General features: G+C 43.5%; 1 protein-coding gene and 1 long non-coding RNA gene across 2 annotated transcripts in view; one reads left to right on the forward strand and one right to left on the reverse strand.

Moving 5' to 3' along the window:
* The window catches only part of LOC144680828 (uncharacterized), a 200,891-nt gene extending 178,301 nt beyond the window's left edge, over positions 1–22,590 (reverse strand). Inside the window, exon 1 of the mRNA XM_078542260.1 lies at positions 22,469–22,590. The gene's annotated coding sequence lies outside the window, so the exon portion shown is untranslated. The remainder of the gene's footprint in view (positions 1–22,468) is intronic.
* LOC144680830 (uncharacterized) overlaps positions 1–24,627 on the forward strand; it is a 180,909-nt gene that overhangs the window by 122,549 nt on the left and 33,733 nt on the right. The window lies entirely within an intron of this gene.

Consider the following 24,627-nt stretch of genomic DNA (forward strand, 5'->3'; position numbering starts at 1 on the left):
CTCTCTGCACTGGAGCCTTCTGCAATCTTTCTCCATTTAAACAATATTGAGCTCCTCTATTCTTCCTGCCAAAGTGCATAACCTCACATTTTCCCACATTATATTCCATCTGCCAAGTTTTCGCCTGCTCACTTAACCTGTCTGTATCCCTCTATAGACTCTTTGTGTCATCCTCACCACTTGCCTTCCTACCTATTTTTGTGTCATCTGCAAACTTGGCAATAGTACATTTACTTCCCTTGTCCAAGTCATTAATATATATTGTAAATAAGTGAGGCCCCAGCACTGATCCCTGTTGCACTCCACTAGTTACAGGTTGCCATCCCGAAAATGCCTCTCTTATCCCAACTCTCTGTCTTCTATTAGTTAGCCAATCCTCTATCCATGCTAATATACTACCCCCAACACCATCTTATTAAGTAGCCTTATGTGCAGTATCTTATCGAATGCCTTTTGGAAATCCAAATATATTACATCTACTGGTTCCCCTTTATCTATCCTGCTTGTTACCTCCTCAAAGAATTCTAATAAATTTGTTAGGCATAATTTCCCCTTCATGAAGCCATTCTGACTCTGCTTAATTAGATTATGGGGAGAATTTTCTGCAAGTCAGGTGGGCCGATCGGGAGCGGGCAAGGAGCTGATACCCGCCCACGATTGGCTGCGCACCGCCATTTTATGTGGACAGGCAAATTAAGGCCCGCCAAGCGTGACACACCACCGGTAGCATTCAGCGCTACCTGTGCGGGCAGGGGGAGGAGGGAGAGTCGAGGCCTGCACTCTTTCACGCACGCACGTGAAAGAGTGCAGAAATCTCCCTGAGGCACAGAGCTGCCTTAGGGGGATTATGTACATAATAAAAGTTTAGAAATAATTAAGTTAAAAATTATTTAGACATGTCCCCTCATGTGACAGTGTCACATGAGCTGGGACATGTTTATGAATTGTGCAAAAATTAATTAATAATTTTATAAAACCTTCAGGAAACCTCATCCTGCCCGTGGGTGAAGTTTCCTGAAAAACGCAAAGACCCCTTGGTCTCTTCACCTGCCGCCAACCTTAGGGTTAGATGGGCAGCGCTGCTAATTATCTAAATTACTTCCCTAATGGCCTTAACAGGCCTTCAACAGTTCGGTGAGTGCACAATCGCCTCCAGAGTGCGCCCACCGAATAAAAAAGATCTAAATGACGTGCGATGACTTCAGACACACACCCGACGTCATCTCGTGTCATTTTGCGTGTCGATGTGTCAGGCCTGCACCCGCAAGCCGATGTCAAAATTCTGGCCTACGTATTTCTAAATGCTCTGCTATTTCATCCTTTATTAAAGACTCCAACATTTTCCCAATGACAGATGTTAAACTAACTGGCCTATAGTTACCTGTTTTTTTGTCTCATTGGCCGTTCTCCAATCCTCTGGGCACCTTTCCAGAATCTAAGGATTCTAGAAAGATTACTACTAGTACATCCACGATCTCTGTAGCTACTTCCTTTAAAATCCTAGGATGCAATCCATCAGGTCCAGGGGATCATCGGCTTTTAGCTCCATTAGTTTCACTAGTAATTTTTCTCTAGTGATAGTTTTTCTATTTATTTCCTCCCCCACTTATTCCCCTATGATTATTTAGTATTTTTGGAATGCTATTAGTATCTTTTACCATGAAGACTGAAGCAAAGTATTTATTCAATTCCTCTGTCATTTCCTGGTTCCCCATTATTATTTCCCCAGCCTCATTCTCTAAGGGGCCTATGTTCACTTTGGCCTCTCTCTTCCTTTTTATACATTTAAAGAAGCTCTTACAGTCCATTTTTATATTACTTGCTCGTTTACCCTCAAAGTTTATTTCCTCCCTTTTTTTTGGTCATCTTTTGTTGGTTTTTAAAACTTTGTCAATCCTCTGGCTTACCACTAATCTTTGCCACATTGTATGTTTTTTCTTTCAATTTGATACTGTCCTTAACTTTCTTGGTTAGCCATAGTTGGTTTATCCCCTTGCTTGAATCCTTCCTCCTCACTGGGATATACCTTTGTTGAGAGCCATGAACTATTTTCTTAAACGTCTGCCATTGTTCGGCAACCATCTTTTCTGCTAAACTCCTCTCCCAGTCCACTCCAGCCAACTCTGCCCTCATTCTATTGTAATTACCCTTATTTAAGTTTAGCACAGTTGTTTCCAGCCCAAGTTTCTCATTCTCAAACTGAATGCTAAATTCTACCATATTATCCTCACTGTTTTCTAGGGGATCCTTTACTCTGAGATCATTTATTAAACCTCCCTCATTACACATTACCAGATCCAAAATAGCCTGATCCCTGGTTGGATTCACAAGATATCGTGTTAAGCAACTGCTCCAAATACATTCTATGAATTCTTGCTCGTGTCTACCTCTGCCAATTTGATTTTCAGGGTCCCTCTGTGACTGTAGTCCCTCTTTATGATGAAATCTTCAGTGTCTCCCATTCAAAAGTGTGCCCAAAGTGAGCTGAGGACAATTCCCTCACCTCTCATTCAGTTGCAACTGCTGCCTCCCTGAGAAGGTGGTGGTGAGCTGCCTTCATGGACTGCAGTGGTTTAAGAAGGCAACTCACCACCACCTTCTCAAGGGCAACTAGGGATGGACAATAAATGCTGGCCCAGCCTGCGAAGCCCACATCCCGTGAATGAGTTTTTAAAAATTCTTCAGTGTCCTCTTCTCACCAGCTCTTATGTCCTGCCTTTGAGTTGTTGAGTTGACCTGGCCTCCCCCCCTTGGAACCTGTGCAGCCAGCATAAAATCGAACTAGCAACAAAAAATTGAGGATAAAGGCAATTTAATTGCCTCAGATATCAGCTACTTGGCTTTAATTAGAAGATGGAAAGGCTTCTGACTTTTGCCCCACTCACTTTTATATTTTTGCAGTTAGGTGTTTCGATGTCGGGGACCAGAAACAATGGGTAGAATCGTCCCAGATTTGCACTAAGTGCAATAGCAGGAAGGAAAAAAGACACTTCACCCGCCGACCACAATGGCAGCTTTTCGTGCCATATCATCTCAGTCCAGCCTCATTAGTCATGCACCCACAGGAAACGCAGTCTTGCTGGCAGGCAGCCTCTGATTTACCGCCACGCCATCACCTCGCTGTTTCCTCATGCAGGGCTCCATATTTAAACTGCAGCCGCATGCACACTTCTCAATGCTTACAGCCCAGGAGGGCACCAATGAAGATACAACCCTAAAAGCCAAGAAGAGTGCAGCCCCCCCAATTCAGTGATGCATCCCTGGGATACATTCTGTACACTGTGGAGGCCCACCACGATGTCCCCTACCCCAGCTCTGGCCGCAGGAGGCCCATCAGTGTCAACACTCCGTCTTAGGAGGAAGTGGGAGTGATGGTCAGTGCCAATGCTGCACACAAGAGGTCAGCCATCCAGTGCAAAAAAAAATGATCTCATCATTACCCGTTGGGGTAAGGCAACCATCTCATCACTCTAAACTCACACACTCACAAGGCCACCACACATTCACTGGCATCTCACTCACTGTCAACTTACATCATTACTTGGCCTCATTTCCTCTGGAGACTGCCTTCTCAGTCCTCACCAACTTGAGGTCATTTGCACAGATCAACATGTGTCCCACACACATCCTGGTATAACCCCAGTACATCCCTCACCCTGGAGCCTCTTTCTTCCCTTGCCTGAGGCCACTTTTCCTCCTTCACGAGCAAGCCCTAGCCCTGTAGCTGTTGAAAAACAATGGTTGGTGTGTTAGGTAGAGACCTGCCCGTGATCCCCCGCTAAAAGTGATGTGGTGCTGCCTGTGAAGCCTGGCATTAATGACCGCGAGTGTTTCCCGAAGCAAGGTAGGCAAACAAACCTCGAAGTCCTGAGCGAAGTGCAGCTCGCCAGGTGCTCATCACCTAAGTTCATTTGTGAAACACGTTGGCATGTGCCCGGCGTGTGCCCAGATGATCCATCTGTGGGGGGATGATTCCAGCAAGCAGGTCTTATAATGAGATGCAAATGACATTTCCAACGTGCGGCAGTGGGGAACATGGCCCGCCATTGATGGGTGGAGCGGACAATTCCAAACTAGTTTCATAATAGCATAAAACTGATTTTTGGCCTTCTCACCATATTATCCACTCATGCCCGAGGCCAACGAGGGTGGAAAATTCCGGCCAATGTCACAATGTTACGGAGGAGCGGGAGGGTTAGCCATCTGAATGGCAAAGCATAAAATTCCGCTCTATGTTTATTACATGCCATGAAAGCAATATATGACAATGCAACATAATTGAAATATAATTGGAATAAATAATAAATATAAAATATGAAGTCAGATCACTCTCATGAAGAAAGATTTCCCCACCATTCTAGGTATACTGAAATTGTAAGCCTGGGCCATGAAATTTGACTCTGTAGCGTCCGTACTTTCAGCGTTAAGGATGCTTTTCTAGAACTAAAATGGCGTCCATGTGTGCACACTTCCAGAAAGGTGTGTGCTGGCGTCCATGTGTGCACACTTCCAGAAAGGTGCGTGCTGGCTGTCATCTTGGTGATGACATTAGTGCAGGTGTTTGGAGCATGCTAGAAGTATATGGAGCAGGCAGGTCATGATGCCAATCAATAACTAGCACTGATTTGGCACCAGTCCTGCCATTTTCCATCTCGCTACTCCTGCTAATGCCCTCTCTCAAACACGCACAAATCTTTAAACATTCAGTAGCAGGAAGGATCCTCCCACCATCAGCAGTATTGAAAAAGATCATCGACAATTTGCAGGTTAATTCTTGATTAATCTCTCCTTATTTTGTTTGGTTTGTGGAAGCGCTTGGTAGTTTGAAGAGTTTGTTAAAGTTACTGAAGTCTGCAGGAAGTGGTGCTGCATGTGGGGAAGGCCTTGGTTGTGACTGCAATGACTCTATGAGACCACTTGCTCCCAGTCATGGGTGCTATTGTTGCGACTTCCCCTTAGATTGTAGCCTGAGAGGGAGATGGAGCAGAGGCAACAAAGAAGACAATCTGCTCGCAGAGTGAGGAGGAGGGGAGGAAGCTATCAGTGGGAGTCCTTATCCACCTAGGGTCTTCTAGGAGCACTTCCTTAACGTCCAGCTAAGCCAGGAGCAGTGTGTGCACCATCTGTGCTTTATGAAAAAAGGTGCTCACAGAATTCTGCTATTTCTTGCAACAAGACTGGCAGCCCTAGGGCACAGTGTGGATGGCATCGCCAATGTCCGTGAGGGTGACTGTGGCTCTTTGTTGTGTTGTGTTCCTTCCAGTCTGGAGTGGGTAACATACCTAACATATCCCGGAGAGAGTCAGAGAGATGACAGGTGTTCTTTATGCCAGGAGAGGAGATTTCATTGTGCTGTCTCTGAACAGAACAGTAGGCACAGCGTGTGTGGGGGTTGACATCGGCTGCTCTGGCTTTGCAGGTGCCACACCTCAATGGTGGGATGTACAGCAACTGGCAAAGGTTACTATTCACTGAATATGCATCTGGTGTGCATCCACGCTCAATCCACCATGCTGGTGAATACCTGTTATCCTGACAGCTGTCATGATACTTTCATTCTGCACCAGTCCACTGTTGTCTCAGTCTTTCAGCAATAAGAGCACAGGTGTAGTTGCAGAGGTGGGAACACAAGTGCTGTCATCCTGCAAAAGGACAGCATATTCCTGTTCCACAGAATCACTGCCATCCTCCTGGGATGGCACATCAGCAATTCTAGTAATTTGCTGGAGTACAGATTGCTGAACTGCTGTGAGATCCTATTCACCCCTTTGAGCTCTGGTACCTGCAACAATGACTGCAGCAGTCTGAGCCTGCATGGCACCAAGCTCAAATTTCAGTGCTTCCAGTGCAGCACTCAGACATTGGGTGGGATTGAATGCTCCCCCTTCCACCACGCACCCCACCCCCACCCCCCCACCAGTCCCCAAAGCAAATCTAGAGATGGGGAGGGCATTTAATTGGATGGGAGGGTGGTGAGTGGGCACCCGCTGTCATCCTGCCTCTGTCAAAATTAAGTCCTAGGCAGGAAGGCTCATGGATGGCCTTCCCGAACCTTTCCAACCCACCACCAATTGAGGCCCTTAAGTGGGCAATTAATGCCTAGCGACAAGGAAGAAACATAAACAATCATTCTCAGGAAGGGGACTTTCCTTTCATATTTGTTCTGTTTCCAAACCATGTAGTTCTCTTGGTGATTGTATCCGAGGTACATATTGTGTTCCCTTCCCTCCCTATCCCTTATGATACCCTGCCTTGAACACTCTCTGAGTCATCCATTATGAGAGCTACATTTCACTAGATTTATTTCACAGTCTAAAGCCCCCAAGTAGCAAAACCACAAATGATATATGACAATGGCCCTAATGGTTGGCAAAGGATCTTAGGAGGGTATGTCAATGTGTGCTCAACAATGTCACTAGGGTTCATTATTCTGACATTTTTAAAGTCATTAACAAAATATCCCAGCTTCGGGGAATCAGAACAAAAACACCAACATGAAGTAGGTGCAATGTTCAAGAAGATAATGAACACATATTTTTTAGTACAACTAGTTACCACTGAAGCTATCTTGATCAAAATATCAAAGAGCAAAGTTCTTTACCCGAACACCATGTATATTTTCTCCTCAACATGTTTAAATGTTATTCATCAAAGAAAGGGTGCTGATATATTTTGAAGAGGGGCGATTAAATAAAGTGAGTGCTGGGCTACCATGAAGGAAATCCTTTCAGGAAATTAAAATGTTAGCAAGAATAGAAATATAGCTGGTCCTGTTTCATCCGGTTTTTATCTGGGTTTTCACCTCTCTCAGGCAGGGGGTTACATGGTTTTTGGATGGAGTGGGAAGATTACATATTGTGATGCACAAGGCCTTGGATACAATCACCAAGAGAACCAACTACATGTTTGGGACTGGCTGAGTGGACAAATGGATCTTTTCCTGTCCGTCATTGTTTGTATATTCATAAGTGCTGTTTATCTTTTCCAGTAGTATCTAATAAATGATCTTGACAGGACTAGAATCATAATGTTCCATAAAATGTGATCATCAATGTCCTATACCTTCAGCAGATTTAAAAATTTCTTTTAAAACATGTAGTGCAACAATTAACTTTTTTTTGCTGCAAATCTATTGAACATACTAACCACAATTTTTTATTCCTTCTTGGGATGTAAGTGCTGATGATAAGGCTGGCTTTTATTTTCCATGTCTAGTTGCCCTTGAGAAGGTGGTGGTGAACTGCCTTCTTGAACCACCACAGTCCATATGGTGTAAGTACACCTACAATTCTGTTAGGAAGGAAGTTCCAGGATTTTAATCCAGCGACAGTGAAAGGACGATTATGTAGTTCCAAGTCAGGAGGGTGAGTGACTTGCAGGGAACTTGTAATTGGGTGATATTCTCATGCATCTGTTGCCCTTGTCCTTCTCAGCGACAGAAGTCACAGAACATGTTATTGAAGGAAGCTTGGCGAGTTCCAGCAGACCATCTTGTATATGGTACACATTGCTGCAATTGTGCAGCATTGGTGGTGGAGGGAGTAAATGTTGCTAGGGCTCCTTGATGCCTCACTCGATCAAATGCTGCCTTGGTGTCAAGGACAGGCATTCTCACCTCACCTCTTGAATTCAGTTCTTTTTTCCAGATTTGGACCAAGATTGTAATGAGGTCTGGAGCTGGGTGGTCTTGGAAGAACCCAAATTTGGGCATCGGTGACCAGGTTGTTACTGAGTAAGTGCTGCTTGATAGTACTGTCAATGACACCTTCCACCACTTTGCCGGTGATTGAGACTAGACCGATGGGGCAATAATAAGCCAGATTGGAATTGTCCTGCATTTTTTTGTGGACAGGACATATCGGGGAAATTTTCCAAATTGTCGAGTAGATGCCAGTTGTACTGAAATAGCTTGGCTAAGGGCATGGCTAGCTCTGGAGCACAAATCTCCAGTCTTACAGCCAGGATGTTGTCAGGGCCAATAGCCTTTGTTGTATGTAATTGCTTCTGCCATTTATTGTTTTCATGTTGAGTGAATCGAATTATCTGAAGATTGGCATTCAAGATGGTGGGGTCCGTGGGAGGGGGCTGAAATGGATATAAGAACATAAGAAATAGGAAAAGGAGTACGGCATTTGGCCCCTCGAGCCTGCTCCGCCATTCACTAAGATCATGGCTGATCTTGTGTTTCGATTTCCACATTCCCATTAAACCCTGATAATCTTTGATTCCCTTGCCGAACAAGAATGTATCTACCTCTGCCTTAAAAATATTCAATGATCCCGCCTCCACCACCTTCTGAGGCAGAGAATTCCAAAGTCACACAACCCTCTGAGAGAAAATATTTCTCCTCATCTCTGTCCTAAAAGGGTGACCCCTAATTTTAAAACAGTGCCCCCTAGTTCTGGACTCACCCACAAGAGGAAACATCCTTTCAACATCCAACTTGTCAAGGCCGTTCAGGATCTTGTATGCTTCAATCAAATCACCCCTCACTTTTTTAAACTCCAGTGGAAACAAGCCCAGTCTGTCCAACCTTTCCTCATAAGACAACCCACTCAACCCAGGTATCAATCTAGTAAACCTCCTTTGAATAGCCCCCAATGCATTTACATCCTTCCTTAAATAAGGAGACCAAAAACAGTATTCGAGATGCGGTCTCACCAATGATCTGTATAACTGAAGCACAACATCCTTATTTTTATGTTCAATCCCTCTCGTAATAAAGGATAGCATTCCATTAGTCTTTTTAATTACTTGCTGTACCTGCATACTAACCTTTTATGACTCATGTACTAGAACACCTCTGCACCTCAGAATTATGCAATCATTCTCCATTTAAGTGATACTCTGCTTTTTTGTTCTTCCTGCCAAAGTGAACAATTTCACATTTTTCCACATTAAAATCTATTTGCCAGATCTTTGCCCATTCACTCAGCCTATCTTTATCCATCCACAACCTCCTCATGTCCTCTTCACAACATACTTTCCTACCTATCTTTGTCATCTATAAATGTAGCTACCATGTCTTCACTCCCCTCATCCAAGTCATTGATGTAAATTGTAAAATGTTGAGGCCTCAGTACAGACCCCTGTGGGACGTCACTCATTACATCGTGCCATTAAGAAAAAGACCCATTTATGCATACTCTCTGCTTTCTGCCAGCCAGCCAATCTTCTTTCCATGCTAATATGTTACCCACCATACCATGCACTTTAATTTTCCATAATTATCTTTGATGTAGCATCTTATAAAAAGCCTTCTGGAAACCCAAGTACAGTACATATACAGGCCTAAAAACAAAAAGCTAAAAGCTACTGCGGATGCTGGAAATCCAAAACAAAAACAGAATTACCTGGAAAAACTCAGCAGGTCTGGCAGCATCGGTGGAGAAGAAATCAGTTGACGTTTCGAGTCCTCATGACGCTTCGGCAGAACTGAAGTATAGTTAGGAGAGAGGTGAAATATAAGCTGGTCTAAGGTGGGGGGGCGGGGGGAGAGAGAAGTTGAGGGTGGGGTGGTTGTGGGGATAAGCAAGCAGTGATAGGAGAAGATAATCAAAAGATGTCACAGACAAAAGGATCAAAGAGGTGTTGAAGGTGGTGATATTATCTAAGAAAAGTGCTAATTAAGAATGGAAGGCAGGATACTCAAGGTACAGCTCTAGTGGGGGTGGGGTGGAAAGACTAACAAAGTTTTAGTTTTAGATTTAAAAATAATGGAAATAGGTGGGAAAAGAAGAATCTATATAAATTATTGAAAAAAAGGGGGAGGGGGAAGAAACGGGGTGGGGATGGGGGGAGGGGGAGTTTAAGATCTAAAGTTGTTGAATTCAATATTCAGCCCGGAAGGCTGTAAAGTGCCTAGTCGGAAGATGAGGTGCTGTTCCTCCAGTTTGCGTTGGGCTTCACTGGAACAATGCAGCAAGCCAAGGACAGACATGTGGGCAAGAGAACAGGGTGGAGTGTTAAAATGGCAAGCGACAGGGAGGTTTGGGTCTTTCTTGCAGACAGACCACAGGTATACAGGCCCCTCTTTATCCACTGCGCATGATATTCCTTCAAAAAACTCCAATAAATTGGTTAAATGTGATTTTCCTTTCACAAAACCATGCTGACTCTTCCCAATTGCCTTGAGCGCTTCTAAGTGCCCAGTTATAACCTCCTTAATGATCGATTCTAACAACATCCCCACAACAGATGTCAAGCTGACTGGCCTATTGTTTCCTGTTTTCTGCCTCCCTCCTTCTTGAATATTTGCTACTTTCCAATCTGATGGAACCTTTCCAGAATCTAGCAAATTTTGGAAAATGAACACCAGCGCATCAACTACCTCATTAGCCATCTCTTTTAAGACCCTAGGATGTAGTCCATTGGGACCTGGACACTGACCAGCCTGCAGTTCCATCAATTTGGTCAGTACCATTTCCCTAGTGATTTCAATTTCACCAAGTTCGTTTCTTCTCTTCACCACTTGATCTGCAGCTATTGCTATAATTTTTTTTGCATCCTCTATAATGAACACAGAAGCAAAATATTTGTTCATTTCTTCTGCCATTTCCTTATTATCTACTATTAACTCCCCACTGTCACTCTCTAGAGGACCAACACTCACTTTACTTGCTCTTTTCCTTTTTAAGTACCTGTAGAAACTCTTGCTATCCATTTTTACATTTCTATCTAGCTTCCTCTCATACCCTAATTTCTTTCCCCTGATTAACCTTTTAGTCATTCTCTGCCGTTCTTTATATTCTGTCCAATCATCTGTCCTGCCACCCATCTTTGTGGAGTTGTATGCTTTTCCCTTAAGTTTGATGTTTTCCTTAACACCTTTAGTTAACCACGCATGGTGGGTCCTCCCCTTAGAATTTTTCTTTATAGTAGGAATGTACTTATTCTGAACACTCTGAAATATCGCCTTAAATGTCTGCCACTGCTTCTCTACTGATGTATCCTCTAGCCTAGTTTCCCAGCTCACTTCAGCTATCTCAGCTTTCATCCCCACATAGTTGCCCTTATTTAAGTTTAAGATACTAGTCTTAGACCCACTCTTCTCCCTTTCAAACTGGATGTAAAATTCAATCATATTGCGGTCGCTGCTACCTAGGAATGTCTTTACTCTGAGGTCATCAATTAATCCTGTCACAATACCAAATCTAATATAACTTGCTCACTGGTTAGTTCCAGAACATGCTGCTCTAAGAAACTATCTCAAAAGCATTCTAAGAATTCCTCATCAAGGCTATTACTGCCAATCTAATTTTTCCAGTTTATGTGTTGATTAAAATCGTCCATAATTATTGCCGTCCCTTTATCACAAGCACACAATATTTTCTTTTGAATACTTCGTCCTACACTGTGGCTACTGTTAGGGGGCCGGTAGACCACTCCCACTAATGGCTCTATTCCCCTACTATCCCTCATCTCCACCCAAACCAATTCTACATCCTGATCTCCTGAACCTAGGTCACCTCTAACTATTGCACGAATGCCCTCTTTGATTAACAGTGCTACCCCCCACCTTTACCTAGCTTCCTATTCTTCTTGAATGTCATGTACCCTTCAATGTTAAGGACCCAATCTTTGTCGTCCTGAAGCCATGTCTCCGTAATTACTATCACGTCATTTTTATTTACTTCAATGTGGGCCATTAATTCATTTACTTTGTTATGAATGCTATGTGCATTCAGATAGCGAGCATTCAGTTTTGTCTTTTTGTTACCTTTGTAACATCTGGTCTTGACTGTTGATGTATTCTTACGTTTTTTACTCTCTGTCCCTTCCTGCCATTCTCTGACCCTCATTTCTCGTATTACTATTTTGCTCTCCTGTCTTGACTCTACACCTTGATTTACTACCTCCACCCAAGCTTGATTCCTCACCCCTCTTGTTTAGTTTAAATCCCTCTCTACTTCCCTAGTTATGTAATTCACGAGGATACTCGTCCCAGCATGGTTCAGGTGTAAACCGTCCCAATGGTACAGCCCCCACTTTCCCCAGTACTGATGCCAGTGCCCCACAAACTGGAACCCACTTCTCCCACACCAGTCTTTGAGCCACGCATTCATCTTTTTAATCTTATTTGCCCAAAGCCAATTTGCACATGGCTCAGGTAATAAGACCATAAGACATAGGAGCAGAAATTAGGCCATTCGGCCTATCGAGTCTGCACCGCCATTCAATCATGGCTGATAAGTTTCTCAACCCCATTCTCCCGCCTTCTCCCCGTAACCTTTGATCCCCTTACCAATCAAGAACCTATCTATCTCGCTCTTAAATACACTCAATGACCTGGCTTCCACAGCCTTCTGTGGCAATGAATTCCATAGATTCACCACTCTCTGGCTAAAGAAGTTTCTCCTCATCACTGTTCTAAAAGGTCTTCCCTTTACTCTGAGGCTCTGCCCTCAGGTTCTAGTCTCTCCTACTAATGGAAACATCTTCCCCACGTCCACTCTATCCAGGCCTTTCAGTATTCTGTAAGTTTCAATCAGATCCCCCCTCATCCTTCTAAACTCCATCAAGTATAGACCCAGAGTCCTCAAACGTTCCTCATATGTTAAGCCTTTCATTCCTGGGATCATTCTTCTGAACCTCCTCTGGACCCTCTCCAGGGCCAGCACATCCTTCCTAAGATATGGGGCCCAAAATTGCTCACAATATTCTAAATGTGGTCTGACCAGAGCCTTATAAAGCCTCAGCAGCACATCCCTGCTTTTATATTCTAGTCCTCTCGAAATAAATGCCAACATTGCATTTACCTTCCTAACTTCCGACTCAACCTGCAAGTTAACCTTAAGAGAATCCTGGACTAGGACTCCCAAGTCCCTTTGCACTCCAGACTTCTGAATTCTCTCCCCATTTAGAAAATAGTCTATGCCTCTATTCTTTCTACCAAAGTGCATGACCTCACACTTGCCCACGTTGTATTCCATCTGCCACTTCTTTGCCCATTCTCCTAACCTGTCCAAATCCTTCTGCAGCCTCCCCACCTCCTCAATACTACCTGTCCCTCCACCTATCTTTGTATCATCTGCAAACTTAGCCAGGATGCCCTCAGTTCCCTCATCCAGATCATTAATGTATAAAGTGAAAAGTTTTAGTCCCAACACTGACCCCTGCCGAACTCCACTAGTCACCGGCTGCCATCCTGAGAAGGACCCCCTTATCCCCACTCTCTGCCTCCTGCCAGACAGCCAATCTTCTATCCATGCTAGTACCTTGCCTCTAACACCATGGGCTCTTATCTTACTGATCCCCCTCCTGTGCGGCACCTTGTCAAAGGCCTTCTGGAAGTCCAAGTAGATAACATCCATTGGCTCTCCTTTGTCTAACCTACTTGTTACCTCCTCAAAGAATTCTAACAGATTTGTCAGTAATAATCCAGAGATTACCACCTTTGAGGTTCTGCTTCTTACTTTGGTACATAGCTCCTCACACTGACTTTGCAGAACCTCTTTCTTAGTTCTACCTATGTCCTTGGTACCTACATGGCCCACAACAACTGGGTCGTCCCCCTCCCTTTGCAAGTTCCTCTCCAGCCCTGAACAGATGTCCCGAACCACAGCAGACATCATAGCTGTCTGGACTCTCGCTCTTTGCTGCAGAGAACAGTGTCAATCCTTCTCACTATATTATCCCCTACTACCACTACATTCCTTTTTGCTCCCCCAACTTGAACGACTTCCTGTACCACTATACCAACTCATTGATATGGCACCTCTGGTTGAAGATGGTTACAAATGCTTCAACCTTGTCTTTAACAAATGCATGCTGGGCTCCCCCATCATTTAGGATGGGGGTGTTTTTGGAGCTTCCTCCTCCTGTTAGTTGTTTAATTATCTGCCACCATTCGTGACTGGATGCAGCAGGACTGCAAAGCTTAGATTTCATCCTTTTGTTGTTATCATGTTGCCCTATCTATAGCATGTATGTCACCCTGTGTTGTAGCTTCACAAGGTTGGCACTTCACTTTTAAGCATGCCTGGCGCTGCTCCTGACATGCTCACCTGCACTCCTCATTGAACCAGGGTTGGTCCTCTGATTCGATGGTAATGGTAGTTTGAGGGATTTGCCAGACCATGAGATTAGAAGTTCTGGTTTGCGAGTTGGCTATGATGGATTGGGAAATGTTACTTAAAGGGATGATGGTCCATAGGCAATGGCAAACATTCAAAGAGCACGTGGGTGAACTGCAACAATTGTTTATTCCTGTCTGGCGCAAAAGTAAAACAGGAAAGGTGGCCAAACTATGGCTTACAAGGGAAATTAGAGGTAGTATTAGATCCAAGGAAGAGGCATACAAATTGGCCAGAAAAAGCAACAGACCTGAAGATTGGGAGCACTTTAGAATTCAGCATAGGAGGACCAAGGGATTGATTAAGAAGGGAGAAATAGAGTACGAGAGTAAGCTTGAGGGGTACATAAAAACTGACTGTAAAGATTTGTATAGGTATATGAAGAGAAAAAGATTGGTGAAGTCAAATGTAGGTCCCTTACAGTCAGAAACAGGGGAATTTATAACGGGGAACAAAGAAATGACTGATCAACTAAATACATACTTTGGTTCTGTCTTCACAAAGGAGGACACAAATAACATACCAAAAATGTCGGGGAACACAGGGTTTTGTGAGAGGGAGGAACTGAAAGAAATCAGTATTAGTAGGGTAAGGGTGTTGGGGAAATTGATGGGATTGAAGGCTGATAAATCCCCAGGGCCTGATAATCTACATCCCAGAGTACTTAAGGAAGTGGCCCTAGAAATAGTGGATGCATTGGTGGTCATCGTCCGAGATTCTATAGATTCTGGAACAGTCTCTAAAGATTGGAGGGTAGCTAATGTAACCCCACTATTTAAAAAGGGAGGTAGAGAGGAAATAGGGAATTATAGACCAGTGAGCCTGACGTCGGTAGTGGGGAAAATTCTAGAGTCCATTATAAAAGATTTAATAGCTGAGCACGTGGAAAACAAGGCAGAATCGGACAGAGTCAGCATGGATTTATGAAAGGAAAGTCATGCTTGACAAATCTACTGGGATTTTTCGAGGGTGTAACTAGTAGAGTTGATGAGGGGGAGCCCGTGGATGTGGTTTCTTTGAACTTTCAGAAGGCTTTCAACAAAGTCCCGCTTAAGAGATTAGCATGTAAAATTAAAGTGCATGGGATTGGGGGTAGTGTAGTGAGATGGATAGAAAACTGGTTGGCAGACAGGAAACAAAGAGGAGGAATAAATGGGTCTTTTTCCGAATGTCAGGCAGTGACTAGTGGGGTACCGCAGAGATTGGTGCTGGGACCCCAGCTATTCACAATATATATTAATGGTTTAGATGAGGGAACTAAATGTAATATCTCCAACTTAGCAGATGACACAAAGCTGGGTGGGAGGGTGAGCTGTGAGGAGGATGCAGAGATGCTTCAGTGTGATTTGGACAAGCTGAGCGAGTGGGCAAATGGATGGCAGATGCAGTATAATGAGGATAAATGTGACGTTATCCACCTTTGTAGCAAAAACAGGAAAGCAGGTTATTATCTGAATGGCTATAAATTGAGAGAGGGGAATGTGCAACGAGACCTGGGTGTCCTCGTACACCAGTTGCTGAAGGTAAGCATGCAGGTGCAGCAGGCGGTAAAGAAGGCAAATGGCCTTCATAGCCAGAGGATTCGAGTACAGGAACAGGAATGTCTTGCTGCAATTGTACAGGGCCTTGGTGAGACCACACCTGGAATATTTTGTGCAGTTTTGTTCTCCTTATCTGAGGAAGGATGTACTTGCTATAGAGGGAGTGCAGCAAAGGTTTACCAGACTGATTCCTGGGATGGGGGGACTGACATATGAGGAGAGATTGAGTCAGTTAGGATTATATTTGCTGGGGTTTAGAAGAATGAGGGGGTACCTCATAGAAACCTATAAAATTCTAACAGGTCTAGACAGGGTAGATGCGGGAAGGATGTTCCCGATGGTGGGGGAGTCCAGAACCAGGGGTCACAGTCTGAGGATACAGGTTAGACCATTTAGGACTGAGATGAGGAGAAATTTCTTCACCCAGAGAGTAGTGAGCCTGTGGAATTCGCTACCACAGAAAGTAGTTGAGGCCAAAACATTGTATGCTTTCAAGAAGGAGTTAGATATAGCTCTTGGGGTGAAAGGGATCAAAGGATATGGGTAGAAAGCAGGAGCAGGCTATTGAGTTGGATGATCAGCCATGATCATAATGAATGGCTGAGCAGGCTCGAAGGGCCGAATGGCCTACTCCTGCTCCTAGTTTCTATGTTTCTATGGTTGAATATAATTCTGCTGCTGTTGATGGCCCACAGCACCTCATGGATATCCAGTTTTGAGCCATGAGATCTGTTCTGAGTCTATCCTATTTAACACAGTGTTAGTGGCACACAAAACAATGGAGGGTGTCCTCAGTGTGAAGATGGGACTTCATCTCCTCAAGAACTGTGCTGTAGTCATTTCTACTCATACTTTCATGGACAGTTCCTCCATGACAAGTGGATTGGTGAGGAGGAGGTCAACTAGGCCTTTCTCTCTTCTTGGTTATCTCACCACCTGCTGCAGGCCCAGTCTGGCAGATATGTCCTTCAGGGCTCACCAGCTCGGTCAGTAATGGTGCTACCAAGTCACTCTTGGTGATGGACATTGGATTCTCCCACTCAGAGCTTATTCAGTGCCCTTGCTACCCTCAGTAGTTCTTCCAAGTGGTGATCAACATGGAGGAGCACTGATTCATCAGCTGGGGAGGGTGTGGTGGGAGGTGGTGATCAGCAGAGATCATAAGATCAAAAGACTATAAGAGATAGTGGCATGAGCAGGCCATTTGGACCCTTGATTCTCCATTCAGTAAGATCATGATTGTGGTCTTAACTCTTCTTTCCTGCCTGGTCCCATAACTCTCGAGTCCCTTGGAGATCAATAATCTGCGTAACTCAACCTTGAATATATTCCCAGGCTCCACTGCTCTCTGGGGAAGAGAATTAAAAGGGCTAACAATTCCTCCTCATGATTGGTTCCCCTTTCAGTTGTTCCCATGTTACATGGGGTCAGAACAATGCTGGTCGATCGCCTTCACATCAACCATCATTTCTGGATTTTTTAGCCAGATGCCCTTCCTGCCATTAACTCTCCCCATTTACCTGGGCTGGGAACCAGCGCTGATATTCACTGGCTGCCTGCACCACGACTGGGCTCGTTCAAGTTCTAGTGGCGGGACTTGAACCCAGGGCTTTCCAGCTCAGGGGTAGGTGGGCTACCCACTGAGCCATTCCAGCTCCGAAAAGAAATTTCTCCTCATCTCAGTCTTAAACGGAAGGCCCCTTAATTTAAATTGTGTCCCTAGTTCTAGATCCCCCATGAGAGGAAACATCCTCTCAGCATCTACCCTGTCAAACTCCCTCAGAATCTTATATCTTTCAATAAGACCACCGCTCATTCTTCTGAACTCCAATGAATATTGGCTCAACCTGCTCAACCGTTCCTCATAAGACCACCCCTTCAGCCCTGGAATCAGCCTGGTGGACCTTCTCTGAACTGCTTTAGATGCAAGTATATCCCTCCTTAAGTAAGGATACCAAAACTGTACACAGTACTCTAGATTTCCATGCACATGTTTGATGTGCCACCACATCTTCATAAGGTCCAGAGTTAATGTTGAGAAAAATCTTTTGTACATTATTTCACTTGAGACTTGCTAATTTTATGTTCAAAGTTAACATTTCAGGTAGATGATCTTTCATCAGTTCTGAAGGAAGGTTATCATAAGGCGGAATCTTATGGAGGTGAGGGGGTCTTGCCTGCTAGCTGCAGAGTTGGTAAGAGGCTTGGGTCGCCTCCTTTAGGGAAAGCCCTCTAAACCATGAGCCAATCAGGCAGTGGCAAGTCCAGCAGTGAGCCTTTCCATGGAATCAGGGTCCCGGGTTGGAGGTCCTGCCTACAAAGAGCTGCCAGGCCTTCAGAGGCCACAGGGAAGGCAGTGGGTGCTGCAGGAAAGACACCCATTGGAGACCCAGGATCACAGAGCAACCCAGGCCACACGTGAGTAATGGCGGGAGGGGTTTAGTGGAGTGGGGACATGGGGTAGGGGAATGCAGGGTGGTGTGGGGGGCAAGTTGGCAGCAAGAGCAGCGGCTGGATCCCTTGATCAGGCACAGAGCAGCCCACCAACTTTACTTACCGTGCACAGAGTGTGGCAACAGGCCCGCCTGTGACTGTTTTAATACCGGCAGTGGCAGGGTGAGGCTCATAGGGGCCCCATAAGGAGCTCAATTGCCGGGGGGCCGTAGAAAAAAGGTCAAACATGGGCCCCTTTGCCACGGGTTTCATCGGAGTGGAGGCAGGAAAGTGGTGGAATGTCTATGTGCCACGCTCCCACCTGATTAAATGGCCACCCTGCCTCGACATATGCTACAAGAGAGGGGAGAAAATTCCACCTGTTAACTCTGTCTTTTTCTCCACCAAGAATGCCTGACCTGCTGAGTACCGCCAGCATTTTCTCTCTTTGTTTCAGATTTCCAGCATCTGCAGTATTTTGCTTTTTTAATTTGATGTTCTGTTTAGGTTATGCAACCTGCTAATATCTACATGATCCACAGCTTTCTACATTATAAAGATGTAACTTCGTCTCCTCAAGATTAAAATAAATTCTGTTTCACAGCCTATCCTCATAATTTAGCATTCAGAATGAAAGCCTTAAAAATTTGACAGAATAATGGTGAAATATTTATCTCAACAAAATGTATAGCAGTTTGACAAGCTGTGGGCAAAATAATAATATCTAAGAAGCAAAACTGTTGCATTTTTGTTATGCTTTGAGTAATACATAGAGTTTGTGTACTTTGTGAAGTTGCAAAGATCTTGCAATACAAGAACAATTCAAACAATTCAAACCTTCAAAGTAGCAGAGCAGCTTATTTAAATCAATTGTTAAATGTTACTGAGATCAAGCTCTCATATTGGAATGTTCAAAAGCGAACAAGCAATGCTTTAGCCTAAATAAATCATGGATTAGGCAACAAATAGTCATTTGGTAGTACAGAACTTGAGTATTGCTGAAAAAAGACGTTTTATCAAAGCTTTTTTGTTTTGCACTCATCAGGACAATAGCAAAAATACCAATGTCAGGGGAAGCAACAACTTTATACTGTATGAGAAAAGAGTGCTGATTGGTTGGCAAGTGGACTCTGATTGGCAGAGGCGTTGCCATGGAGAATGCACCAGCTAATAGTGACTGACAGTTAACTGTCAAGCATTATTTGAAATTTTAAACCAGGCAGCTTGACTCTGATTGGGCAAGGCATTGCCCTGAGGAATAAAACAGTGAATGACTATTTAACTGAAACAGGCGTAATATGTGTACATGTTCTTATGTCGGCAAAGAACAGGGCCCTGTGTATTAAGTTGCTGCTTCCCCTGACTTTGATATTCTTGCGATTGTCCTGATGAGTGCAAGATTAAAAAGCTCTGACAAAATGTATTTTTTCAGCAATACTCGATTAGACCACAGTTAGACTTTATTTCCTTTCACAGGGTGCAGTGAATATCAGAAGATTGGACAGGTTAAAGTGCAATCCTAAATCAGTAATGATTTATCTTCCATTTTTTCTGCTATTCCTCGTCATCCAGTGCATCTGGGCACTGATCCAGGAAAATGGTGCCTGTTGTGCCCAGCTTCGGGTGTTTTATTTCAGGAAAGGTATGAAGGCTTTGGAGAGGAATCAGAAAAGATTCTATCCATTCTGGAAATGAATGGAATTAATGGCAGGCACCTCTGCATTGAGCTTCAGTGTATTTCAGCTTGGTCAGAAATTTCTGGCTTCACAAAGATCTGATTGCTAACTTACACCTTCCCCCAACTCACAACTTTTGTCGTCTATGACTTTATGCTTCCAGGTACTTTTCGGTCATCACAAATATAATAATGATCTGAAACAATTGATACACAAACATGTGGCTCTATCTCACTGTTTGGTGAGAAGCTATCCTGACCGTTAGGTTGGGGTCACTCTCGCTGCTGCCCTCCAACACGAGACACAAGCAGTTAGAAGGTATGGGAGGCCCATTTGTTTTAACAATTCCACCCTTTCTTCGGGAGTCCAGGCAGCTTCCTTATAAATATTGCAAATTTTGTTCATCCAGTTGTCAGTTACACATCAGACAGGGAAAGCAAGTTGCAGACAAGAGGAATTTTAAAAATTCCTGCAAATACTCAAAATATGAAACAAGATAGAAACTGCTGTAAATACACAGCAGTTCTATCAGCATTTGAAAAGAGAAAAAGGACAGGTTATCATTCTGAGCAGAGAAACTTTGTCAGAACCTAAATGTAAACTTTTCACAGCATGATGGACTTCTGCAAATTTACGACCTTCTCTTTATGACTCATAGACATGTGGGTGTCTTTGTTGGAATGCTATAAAAGCACAATTGATTTTGATGCCAGCAACCAGTTTGGCAGCCCAGCTGGTACCAGGTGAACCCAATGTTGAAAAGTGAGAAGTTGGCAGGATGTTTGTTAAAAGTTATGAAAAAGACCATTAAAGTAGCGTTACGCGGTTACTATGAAGACATATAAACATGATAGCCAGTCAATTTGACCTTGGCAGGGGGGAGGGTGAGGGGAAACTTCTAGAAACAATAATTCTGGTCAGAGACATAGTCACACGTAAAAATGTGGGTTAATTAAGGAAAGCCAGCATGGATTTGTTAAGGGATAATCGTGTTTAGCTAACTCGCTGGAGTTTTTTGAAGAGGCAACAGAGAGGGTTGATGATGCTTTGAAGAGGTTTCGCTTATTCTATAAGTAACTTGAAATTGTCGGCATATAGTATTTCTGGAAACTATTTACACTGTTGACAAGAATTCACAGTAATTACATTGTTCTACGGACACAGTTTATTCTGCATCTTGCCCTCTTGGAATCTTATGGTCATCTGACCCTGATGCTATGCTTACATTATCATTAACATCATTGTCTCATTAACAAAAGTATTAACCCTTTACTGTACAGATGAGGGCTATGGTGTTGATGTGGTGTACATGGATTTCCAAAAGGCTTTTGAAACAATGCCACACAACAGGCTTGTGAGCAAAGTTATAATTCATAGAATAAAGGGGAAAGTAACAACATGGATACGAAGTTGGCTGAGTGACAGAAAACTGAGGGTAATGGTTAATGGATATTTTTGGAACTGGAGGAATGTTTATAGTGGAGTTCCCCAGGGGTCAGTGTTGGGACCCTTGCTCTTCCTGATTATATATTAATGACCAAGACCCTGGTGTACAAATTTTCTCCTTCTGTGTCTTTTTATGACTCTTAAGCACAAAAAGTCAGAAAGGCATTATTACTTAGATCACATTTGAAAGTCCTGTTGCGTATCAGTAGATGTCTCTGCAGTGAGAACAGAGTCCAAAACAAAGGCTACATTCCTCACACTGGAATGGTCTCTCTTCTGAGTGTTTTTTGTGGCTCTTTTACACATTTCTGTGAGCAAATGCTTTTCCATTAGGTTTGGATTTGTAGGGTTTGTCCTTAACTGAGCATTCCTGTAAATAACCTGGTGTTTTACCTTTTGTGATGGTATATACATGCTGTACCTCACTCTCAGGAAAAGAATCTCCCATATGTTGAACCAATGAAGTCTTATTCTTCGATATCCTACACATCTTTGCAAAATGGTTCCAATTCGAGCATGATTTACACTTTTTTCCCTCGAACTGGACATGGTGTTGTAATTTGATGAACATTTCCACAATTTGGGCCCAGTTTTGAAGGTATCTCACCGTGATGGAGCCTGTGTTGATGAAATTGCTGAGATCTCCTTGTCCGTAATCCTTGAACTTGAGCTGGTTAGGCAAGCTGTGTCTGTAACCCTGAATTTAAAGGTGCATTTTGGTGTAACATCTTCAAATCTAACATGGCAGATTGGATTTGGACTGCCAAGGTCATGGCTTTTTCCAAGGTTAAATCATCATCCCCCATGAGGAGATGTTCCCTAATTTAGGGGAGGCAGGGGCACAGTGCTATTGTCACTGGGCTAGTATTCCAGAGGCCCAGGGTAATGCCCTCGGGACCAGGGTTCGAATCCCACAAACGGCAGATGGTGAAATTTGAATTAAATAAAAATCTGGAATTAAAAGTCTGATAATGATGTTGTAAAAACCATCTGGTTCACTAATGTCCTTTAGGGAAGGAAATTTACTGCCCTTACCTGGTCTGGCCTACATGTGACTCCAGACCCACAGCAATGTGGTTGACTCTTAAATGCCCACTGAACAAGAGTAATTAGGGATGGGCAATATGCTGGCCTAGCCAACGACTCCCACGTCCCATGAACAATTTTTTTTTTTTAAATTGTGGAATTGAAGGTTTTTCTATCAATTGGTCATGAATTAGTTCATTGGTTAGTGTACCAGATTTACATGTAGATGCCAATTGCCGCAATGCTGCCACGTAATGGTTGGTGAACTCACCATTTCCCTGGGATCTCTGATGGAATGTATATGATCTCAGCTGAAATTATCCCTCGAGCAGCCTGTTCTCAGGATGGAACCCAGCTTGATGGATCCTAACTTTTATTTTGTTTGCTTAGATACGTGGAGAGTAGCTACTGGACCGAGTCGCAGGAGTCAGCTGATGAACATTTAACAAAAGAATAAAACACTTATTAAGCAGGAAAAGATGAACTATATTACAATACTTCTTCACTCACAACTATACCTTTAGAGATATATACACATTTGTAAGAATAACACAAATTACAAAAGCTTTCTAATACTCTAATGTTCACAGTGATTACACAGTCCATGTAAACCCAATTGGCGATCTGTGGTCAGGCACACTACATTCTGAAACCAAGTGACAGATGCCACCTCAACCAGATATTATGGATCTCTCCTCAACTCCCCCCAGAAACTTGTCCCGCCATGAGCCACCCAGTCTCACTGCACTCCGTGTTTTGCACAAGGATTTCCAATCTCCACTCTCCAAGAACTTGCTTGGGAATCTTCTCCCAAACCGACGTTTTCTCTCAGACACCTTCTGCAAGGGTCCACCTCCAGAGTTTTGAACTCTCCTTCCAATGTTTTTCTTCCATAAGACCATAAGACATAGGAGAAGAAGTAGGCCATTCAGCTCATTGAGTCTGCTCTGCCATTCAGTGAGATCATGGCTGATCTGATAATCCTCAACTCCACTTTCCTGCCTTTTCCCCATAACCCTTGATTCCCTTACTGATTAAAAATCTGTCTCTCAGCCTTGAATATACTTACTGACCCAGCCTCTACAGCAATCTGCGGTAAAGAATTCCACAGATTCACTACCCTCTGAGAGAAGAATTTCATCCTTATCTCTGTTTAAAAGGGTGACCCCTTACTCTGAGACTATGTCCTCTGGTCTTAGACTCTCCCACATGGGGAAACAATCTCTCAGCATCTACCCTGTCAAGCCCCCCAAGAATCATACATGTTTCAATAAGGTCGCCTCTCATTCTTCTAAACTCCAATGAGTACAAGCCCAACCTACTCAACCTCTCCTCATAAGAAAATCCCTCCATACCAGGGATCAACCTAGTGAACCTTCTCTGGCCTGCCTCCAATGCCAGTATATCTTTCCTTAGATAAGGGGACCAAAACTGTTCACATATTCTAGTTGTGGTCTAATTAGTGCCTTGAGTAGTTTTAGCAAGACTTTCCTATTTTTATACCCCATTCCCTTTGAAATAAAGGCCAATATTCCATTTGCCTCCCTATTACCTGTGAAACTGGTATTCTGGCTTTATGGGATTCATGCAAGAGGACCCCCAAATCCCTTCATGCTGCAGCTTTCTTCAGTCTTTCTCCATTTAAGTAATATTCAGCTCCTCTATTCTTCCTGCCAAACTGCATAACCTCAAATTTCCCACATTATATTCCATCTGCCACGTTTTGCCCATTCACTTAACCTGTCTATATCCCTCTGTATACTCTTTGTGTCATCCTCGCTACTTGCCTTCCCACCTATTTTTATGTCATCCACAAACTTGGTGATAGTACATTCATTTCCCCCATCAAAGTCATTAATATATATTGTAAGTAATTGTGGATCCAGCACTGATCCCTGTGGCACTCCACTAGTTACAGGTTGCCATCTTGAAAATGCACCCCCTTATCCCAACTCTCTGCCCTCTATTAGTTAGCCAGTCCTCTATCCATGCTAATATACTACCCGCAACATCATGGGCCCTTTTCTTATTAAGTAGCCTTATGTGTGGTTCCTTATCGAATGCCTTTTGGAAATCCAAATATATTACATCTACTAGTTCCTTTTTACCTATCCTGCTTGTTACCTCCTCAAAGAATTATAACAAATTTGTCAGGAATGATTTCCCCTTCATGAAGCCATGCTGACTCTGCTTGATTATATTATGCATTTCTAAGTGCTCTGCTTTAAATTAGACTCTAACATTCTCCCAATGACAGATGTTAAGCTAACTGGCCTATAGTTACCAGTCTTTTTGTCTCCCTCCCATTTTGAATAAGGGTGTTACATTGGCAGTTTTCCAGTCCTCTGGGGCTTTTCCAAAATCTAAGAATTCTTGGAAGATTGCTACCAGTGCATCCACTATCTCTGCAGCTATTTCCTTTAATATCCT

Source organism: Cetorhinus maximus, chromosome 5, assembly GCF_964194155.1.
Source record: "Cetorhinus maximus chromosome 5, sCetMax3.hap1.1, whole genome shotgun sequence".
NCBI classification, from domain to species: domain Eukaryota; kingdom Metazoa; phylum Chordata; class Chondrichthyes; order Lamniformes; family Cetorhinidae; genus Cetorhinus; species Cetorhinus maximus.